At 41.2% G+C, this 8,559-nt stretch overlaps 1 protein-coding gene across 4 annotated transcripts in view; it reads left to right on the top strand.

The window, feature by feature from the left end:
• The first annotated feature begins 3,080 nt into the window (after positions 1-3,080).
• The window catches only part of atg4c (autophagy related 4C, cysteine peptidase), a 69,280-nt gene continuing 63,801 nt past the window's right edge, over positions 3,081-8,559 (top strand). For 2 of the 4 annotated variants that reach the window (XM_072273911.1, XM_072273914.1), the window contains exon 1: positions 3,081-3,143. The gene's annotated coding sequence lies outside the window, so the exon portion shown is untranslated. Of the gene's footprint in view, positions 3,144-3,172; positions 3,360-8,559 lie in introns of those variants that run through there. The other 2 variants (XM_072273913.1, XM_072273912.1) reach the window with 2 other exon arrangements.

Here is an 8,559-nt window from a genome sequence, read left to right as displayed (position 1 = left end):
GCACTACTTCCTTAGTGATAGCTATTGTATCGAGGTCCTCACCTCCTATCTCATCCATAACATTTCTCTTTGGCATGTTAGACATGTCCTCCACCATGAAGAGCGACACAAAATAGTCATTGAAAGCCTCTGCCATTTCCTCGCTACCCAATATTAATTCCCTCTTCTTGCCCTCCAAGGGACCTATGTTAACTTTAGCCACCCTTTTCCACTTTATATAATTATAAAAACTTCTGTTATCTGTTTTTATATTTTGTGCTAGTTTATTTTCATAGTCTATCTTCTCTTTCTTTATTGGTCACTTAGTGGCTCTTTGTTGCTTTTTAAAGTTTTCCCAATCTTCTAGTTTCCCACTACTCTTGGCAACATTGAATGCACGAGCTTTTAGTTTGATGCCTTCTTTTAATTCCCTAGTTATTCAAGGCTGGCTCTTCTCACCCTTACTGTCCTTGCTTTTAAGTGGAATATATTTTAGTTGCGCACTGTGAATGATATCTTTGAAAGTCTTCCACTGTTCCTCAACTGTCCCACCAATAGCCTGTGATCCTAGTCTACACTATCCCTCATCCCATTGTAGACTCCATTGTTTAGACATAATACACTGGTTTTAGATCGAACTATTGCACCCTCCATTTGTATGAGAAGCTTAAGCATACAGTGATCACTCTTTCCAAGAGGATCCCTAACTACAAGATCACTAATTTTATCTGTCTCATTGCACAGGACCAGATCTAAGATGGCATGTTCCCTTATAGGTTCTGTAACATGTTGTTCAAGAAGTTCAACACAGATGCAGTCTATGAAATTCTCCTAAAGACTGCCTCAACCAACTTGATTCACCCAATCTATGTGCAAATTAAAGTCCCCCATGATAACTGCTGTTCCATTCTTACATGCCTGAGATATTTCTCTGTTTATTGCCTGTGCAACCATAATATTATTCAGTGGCCGATAAGCAACTCTCACCAGTGATTTTTTTCTCTTTACTATTCCTAATCTCTACCCAGTTTGATTCAACATTCTGCTTCTGAGATCTTATATCATCTCTCACTATCGCTCTGATCTCATCTTGAATTAAGAGCGCTATCCCACCTCCCTTATCTTCCCACCTATCCTTCCATGTTACCTGATATCCTTGGATATTTAATTCCCAATCTTCTCCACCCTGTAACCACGTCTCTGTAATGACCACTAAATCACACCCCTTTTACTGATTTGTGCCACAAGTTCACTGACCTTGTTTCAAATACTATGGATATTCAAATAAAGTGCCCTTACACTTATTGTGCCTTTAAAATCTTGTAATCTTTTATTCTTACGCACTTGACTTTTCATTACTCCACTCTTACTTTTCTCTTTTTATCTTTTGCTTTTTCTTTATCTTTATCCACTTATCCTTCTTACATTATCCATATTTCTCCTATCTGTTGAACCCACCCCCTACTATTTAGTTTAAAGCCCTATCCACAGCCTTAGTTATGTGATTCGCTAGGATCCAGGTCCCATCATGGTTCGGGTGGAGCCTGTCTCATTGGTACAGCTCCCTCCTTCTCTAATACTGGCACCAATTTCCCATGAATTCAAACTCACTTCTCCCACACCAATCTTCGAGCCACACATTTATTCTTCTTGACTCTATGTCAATTTGCACATGGCTCAGGTAGTAATCTAGAGATTACCACAGTTTGGTTCTGCTTTTTAATTTAATCCCTAGCTGCTCAGATTCCCTCAGCAGAACCTCTTTCCTTGTTCTACCTATGTCATTGGTACCCACATAGACCATGACAATTGGATCTTTCCCCTTCCACCGCAAATTCCTTTGAAGGTCAGATAAGATGTCCCGAACCTGGCACTATGCAGGCAACAAAGCTTTCAGGATGCTCTATCCATGCAATAGAGAACTCTGTCTATTCCCCTAACTATACTATCCCCAATTACCACAACATTTATCTGCTCTCCTTCCTCTTGAATGACTCCCTGAACTATGGTGCCAGAGTTAGGTTGCTCATCCTTCCTACAGCTCCCACTCTCATCCACAAGCTCGAGGGCTGCGGCTCCTCCAGCATTGTCTCTTGGATCCCACTACCCACCTCACCTGCAGTCACACTCTCTTGTCCCTGACCACAGACCAAATTTGAGGCAGCTAATTTAATGGGTGTGACTACCTCCTGAAAGAGAGAATCCAGGTAACTCTCCCCCTTCCTGATGTGCTGCAGTGTTTGAAGCTCAGATTCCGGGTCATCAACTTTGAGCCCAAGTTCCTCGAGCAGCCAATGCTTGCTGCAGATGTGGTCTCCATGAACCACAATGGGGTCCAGCAGCTCCCACATCGTGTAGCTACAGCACAACACCTGATCCTGCATCATCCTTACTTAATTTGATTAGCTGTAATTTCATGCCCTTTTTTTCAACCACTACAAAAGCTTTACCCGCTACTTACCTGTGCCTCCTTTCCAAAGCCTCTTGAGCCCAAGCCTCAATTTGTAAATTTGGTGCTGTAAATGTACAATCACTGTAAAGCTATGTAGTAATTGTTCCATTAATGAAATGCACAATATTATTAGTTTTAGTGAAATATTTAATCTACTTACAACGAAGAAAATATATTCTGGACCTGTTACGTAATGTATGATCCACCTTACAATATGTGGGTTAATTATAACGTTAACTCTTTCTGAATACATTACATGGTATATGATCTATTTTTACCTAGTTAACTCTATACGAAACTAATCCCCGTTGTATATGATCCATTTACAATTAATGAGTAAATATATCGCTAATCCCCGTGATCCAACGACAATTTGCACAAATTAAATCATATTACTAATCCCTGATGGATATGATACCTCCACAGTGTGTAATCTGTTTTATTTTTATTCGCAATCTGAGCAATTTATATAAAACTCTTTAATTTCAATATGGTAAATTGCTAATCCCTTTTATGTCATCACTTGAACTGTAATCTATAGCTCGCATCCGTGCGGTGTCTTGGGACAGACGGTCCGCTCCTTCAGCCGCCAGTAACCGGGCGGTCACGTGACACCCCGCTGCGCGTGCTTTGCCCTTCCGCCAATCCCGGCGGCGCCATTGTAGGGGAGGAGCGTGCGCCCGGAAGCGACAGCCAGCTGATTTTGGTACAGGTACAAACTTCTAAATGAATAAACCGTAACATAATTTGTGAAGCAAGGGGAATCGCCGGGTGAGAGAGTGTGTGAAGCTGTTACACGAGAACCAGCAGGTGTTGGGGATCTGGCACCAAACAAACTGCTGGCGGTCAGACATCTTCTGCCTCCACTGATGCTGCCTGACCTGCTGAGATGGTTTTTTCTGTTTAACGGTTGTTCTTGTTGATGCAGGTATCTCCTGTAGTCCAAGTGCAGCAAGTATTTAGTTACGTCGTTTTGCTCACCCTGGCAACTGCATCGCTTCTGATGACATTTTCTATTTCTAAACGATCCGATTGATGCCTTTTGTTAACCTCTGATTTTGAATTCAGTCGAATCCGGTTGTTCCTTCGATTTTTGCAACTCTTTAGAATGAAGAATTGTTTGAAAAGTAAACTGGGTGGCGAAAGGTCTTTTTTTTAACATTTCCAACACTGACAATTAAAAACCTTTTAATCGGCCGCTATTATTTTACCGACAGAACCAACAAAAACGGTATAAGCTTAAGTTATTGACAGGACCGGAAAAGAAGGGCACGACGTTAAGCTAGGTTTTTGTCATTGCTATTGTTTTAAAAGAATCATAATATCTCAGTGCAGAATGATTTTTTATGCCAAAACGGAAGGTCTTCTGATTTCAAGTTTTTAAAAAATCGACATCATGTCACCAATTACCTTTTTAATTACGTCACTGTTTTAAAATGATTTTCCTAAGTTTTTTTAATCAAATGTTGACAGTTGTGTCAATCCATTTGGTTTCTTGACATTCTATAATTTCTCAATCTCCTTTGTGCACTTTTAATGGGTTAGAAGATAGCACAATTTGTTCCCTAGCTACCCTTATGATGATATTATGTAGATACCCAGGTGCGAACAGTGCCTGACATTCACAAAAAGGGAGAAGTATAAATAACTTTCAGTTGTTGTAGCTTGAAAATATCGTTCCCACATTTCCTCAGCCTAGCAGATATGGTGCAAAGGTAAAGAATTGTACAGGAAATGAGCATTCCCATAAAATAAATCTCTATTTCATTTAGCAATAATATTCAGGTTGTCAGCCTTGCTGTTGATGGCCAGATCATTTCACAATCATAATTGTTCTTGAATTGAACACGGGATTTATGAACTAGAGCCTTAAGTCCAAATCCTAGTATCTTGGCTTTTCAATTTAACTATGGGTATGGTTATTAATTTAATTTTGGTTCTTTCGTATGTACAATATTACGAGTATTGGGGGAGGGCTTGAACTTGTAAATCAGTCTAATGTTTCTGTGTCCCACCATGATGGCAAATATGGTCCTACAGTTCTGATGAAAAAGCAATTTGATTTCTTATGTCTTTAGTCTGTAAATTGCAAAAGATCATATTCATGTAAATTGTGTAGATAAAATGAGTGTTCCTTGCAGTTGTGTCAGCTTTATAGTACATTCAGATAAAATTGGATTTACCCTTGTAAGTGTTCATTCAATTATTGCAGAGGAATTACAGGTAAGATTATAACAGCCTCTTGATATCTTACTTACAAAGTTAATTTTTTTTGTGTGTGCCATACTCTGCCAGAGCCTTGGTGACCACTTTTTCAAGTGGTTGTCTTGGAGGAAAGATTCTGTGAGTGGTCCCCCACGTCCTTCTCACAGTGCAATTTTTTTTTAAGAGGCCGAGTTGCGAGCTCGACACTCAACCCGGCATGAATGGAAAGCATGTCCAGGAGCAGCCCAACTGGATTCGAGTTCTGGAATGAAGGTTCCAGAGTCCAGTGCTGATGTCACTGCGCCACCAGCCAGCCTAAGTTAATGTTAGCTGTATTAAAAAAAAACTGCATAAGCTTTTTTTTTAGTTAATGTTACCTGCATTAAAATAATCCTAAATTATAACATCAAAGACCAATTTTTACAAATCAGAGATATTATGAAGTGTGTGTGTATGTATATATATATTTCATAGGTAGTGTCTGGGGACTGAGGATGTTGTATTTCTTCAAGGATGCTTTGAGTTGATCCTTGAGTCTTTTCTTTTTAAGCTCTTTCTCCCATTGAAAGAACTCATAATGTCTGATGTTTGGCATGCAAATGACATGGTCTGGCCAAAGCAGTTGAGTATAACTAGAACCTCAGTCTTGGAGATTTTGGCCTGGGAGAGTAAACAGATTTCATTGTCCTTGTAATGACGAGAGGATTTTGCAGAAACAGCATTATTTTATTTTCCAGTGCCTTGAAAAGCTTGTAGTAATCAGTGGATATTTCAGAATTGTATAGAAAAAGAATAAGCATTTCACTGCCAGTCTGTAGATTGCAGGTTCTAAGCTCAGTCCTGAGTTTACAATACAGTATTCATAAACCCTTTTCTTCAATCAAACAAAGACTGTGCTGGCACATCAAAGATGCCCGTGTCTGCTTCATCTAGTGGTGTTTCCCAAGAAATGGGAAGTGTTCAATATTTCCCCACTAGGAATAGGGTTCCCCTGGTCCTCACCTACCACCCCACCAGCCTCCGGGTCCAACATATTATTCTCCGTAACTTCCGCCACCTCCAACGGGATCCCACCACTAAGCACATCTTTCCCTCCCCGCCTCTCTCTGCATTCCGCAGGGATCGCTCCCTACACAACTCCCTTGTCCATTCGTCCCTGCCCATCCCTCCCCACTGATCTCCCTCCTGGCACTTATCCATGTAAGCGGAACAAGTGCTACACATGCCCTTACACTTCCTCCCTTACCACCATTCAGGGCCCCAAACAGTCCTTCCAGGTGAGGCAACACTTCACCTGTGAGTCGACTGGGGTGATATACTGCGTCCGGTGCTCCCGATGTGGCCTTTTATATATTGGCGAGACCTGACGCAGACTGGGAGACCGCTTTGCTGAACATCTACGCTCTGTCCGCCAGAGAAAGCAGGATATCCCAGTGGCCACACATTTTAATTCCACATCCCATTCCCATTCTGACATGTCTATTCACGGCCTCCTCTACTGTAAAGATGAAGCCACACTCAGGTTGGAGGAACAACACCTTATATTCCGTCTGGGTAGCCTCCAACCTGATGGCATGAACATCGACTTCTCTAACTTCCGCTAAGGCCTCACCTCCCCCTCGTACCCCATCTGTTACTCATTTTTATGCACACATTCTTTCTCTCACTCTCCTTTTTCTCCCTCTGTCCCTCTGAATATACCTCTTGCCCATCCTCTGGGTCCCCCCCCCCCCCTTGTCTTTCTTCCCGGACCTCCTGTCCCATGATCCTCTCGTATCCCCTTTTGCCTATCACCTGTCCAGCTCTTGGCTCCATCCCTCCCCCTCCTGTCTTCTCCTATCATTTTGGATCTCCCCCTCCTCCTCCAAGTTTCAAATCCCTTACTCACTCTTCCTTCAGTTAGTCCTGACGAAGGGTCTCGGCCTGAAACGTCGACTGCACCTCTTCCTACAGATGCTGCTTGGCCTGCTGTGTTCACCAGCAACTTTGATGAATGTTCAATATTTTCTTGGTTCTAGCTGTGAATCTTAATTTTGGGGGCAGTATATTATATAAGGGACAGGTTGATTAGGAGCCTTTCCTTATGGGTGTTGAGTGTAAGATTCATACTCACTTATTTTCAGGGAAAGTATTGATAATTTCCTTGATCTTGGACTTTGAGCATGCACAAATACAATCATTGTCTACCTATTACAATTTGGATGATCTTGGTTCAGCAGTGCAATGTGCAGATAATACTTAAAGTGGCAGTTGAAGATCTCTTGTTATCTTAATGCAAGCTTGTGAAATGAAACAAAACTCTTTTTAAAAGATTTATTATCACATTTTGCTGGAAGATTCTAAAGTAAGAGATGCTTCTGTTAACTGTAACCATTAAAAACAAAGTACTGTATTTATTATCGAAGTATGTATACAATGTACAATCTTGAGATTTGTCTTGTTGCAGGCAGATGCAAAGCCAAGAATCACAATATAACCTGTGTAAATAAAAACCACACACAGGGCCATCTAACCTCCAATGCGTGAAAAAGAAAGAAATCGTGCAAACAAATAGCATTAAACCACAGAGTCCCCTAAAGTGAGTCCACAGCCACAGAATCAGTTCAGTGCTTTGCCAATGGTTGCAGGTTGCAACTGCAGAGTCAGTCAGTGCTGAAGTTCCTCAATCAAATTGCCCAAGTAGCAAAAAAATGAGAAGTAAAACAGAAACACAAGGAATGTGAATTGCAGTGTTGTCAAGTGAATCCATAGAGTGTGTTCAGTACTGAGGTGAGTGAAGCCCACCCAGTAGCACGATGGTTGCAGGGCAACAGCTGCACCCAGACCCGGCAGCTTGGGACACAAGTCTCCTACACGTTCCACCTGCTAACAGCAGCAAGGGGAGACTGGTCAAATGCAGGCAGACAATGCTGAGCATCTGTCCATCTTCTGCTCTAGTCCTCGATAGTTTTAATCTCGCCCAATGGAGTAATGGAGCCGACCATGGCTTGTGTTCTGCCTTTAGGAATTGATGCAGCATACACCCCCAGCAATGGTGTATTTGCAGTTTCCGCGGTCTTCCACTGCAAATCACCCAGGAGGTCACAGAAACAGCAGATTGTTTAGTCGGTTCAAAAATGCGTTCTTACAGGCTGCAAATGATTGTAGTTCTGAAGAAGTATATTTATAAGAAGAATAGTTGTTTTGTAAGCTGTCTACAAGATGTCGCAGTTGGTCACTGGCACCATCTTGCCAGAACAAATGATTTTGTTTTAAGAAATGATTGTTGGGAAAAGAAGTTCCAGAATACAGTAGTTAATTTGCCCACCTTGGGACTAGTACATTTTAGCCCAATTATGCAGCTGCACCAGTTAGCCAAAGCTTCATGAAAATAGTTAAGAAGGTATTTAAAAAAAGATAAACCACTATTTCAGTGAGTAATACATTCACCCATTTTACACTGCTGTGTTCTTTTGATTGACTGTAAATGAATAAAATCAATGCAGATACCTAGTGCAGATAATAGACTGCTTTCATTGTCTTCCAACATGAAGCAGTGTCTTAATCCAAGATGCAAGTTATTAAAAATCACTGCTTTTTGATTCAGTGTCTGTCAGCCCAAATAGATAACATAACACAAGCACACACAACTGATGCAATTTAAAAACTTTCCTCTAAGCCCGGTTTACTGTCTAATGGCCACATAAGTGTACATGACTAATGCTAGTTATAAACTGTTTGGCACCAGTCTCCTGCCCCATTTAAGCAGAGTAGTGTCCCAAATAAAAGAATAGAATCCCAGCTATTTTCTCAATTAGTGTTTGTTCTTTAAGAGTTGTCCCAGATAACCAACTGCTTCGATTAGCCAATGGCCCACATAACCAATGGCCCAATTAACCAGATCACGGTATTAAATTCATGTGCTGTTATCGCTTGTTTTTTCT

Source organism: Mobula birostris, chromosome 12 (assembly GCF_030028105.1).
Source record: "Mobula birostris isolate sMobBir1 chromosome 12, sMobBir1.hap1, whole genome shotgun sequence".
In the NCBI taxonomy this organism is placed as follows: Eukaryota; Metazoa; Chordata; class Chondrichthyes; order Myliobatiformes; family Myliobatidae; genus Mobula; species Mobula birostris.
Note: the sequence above shows the minus strand (reverse complement) of the source record. Positions and strands in the feature narration are given on the sequence as shown.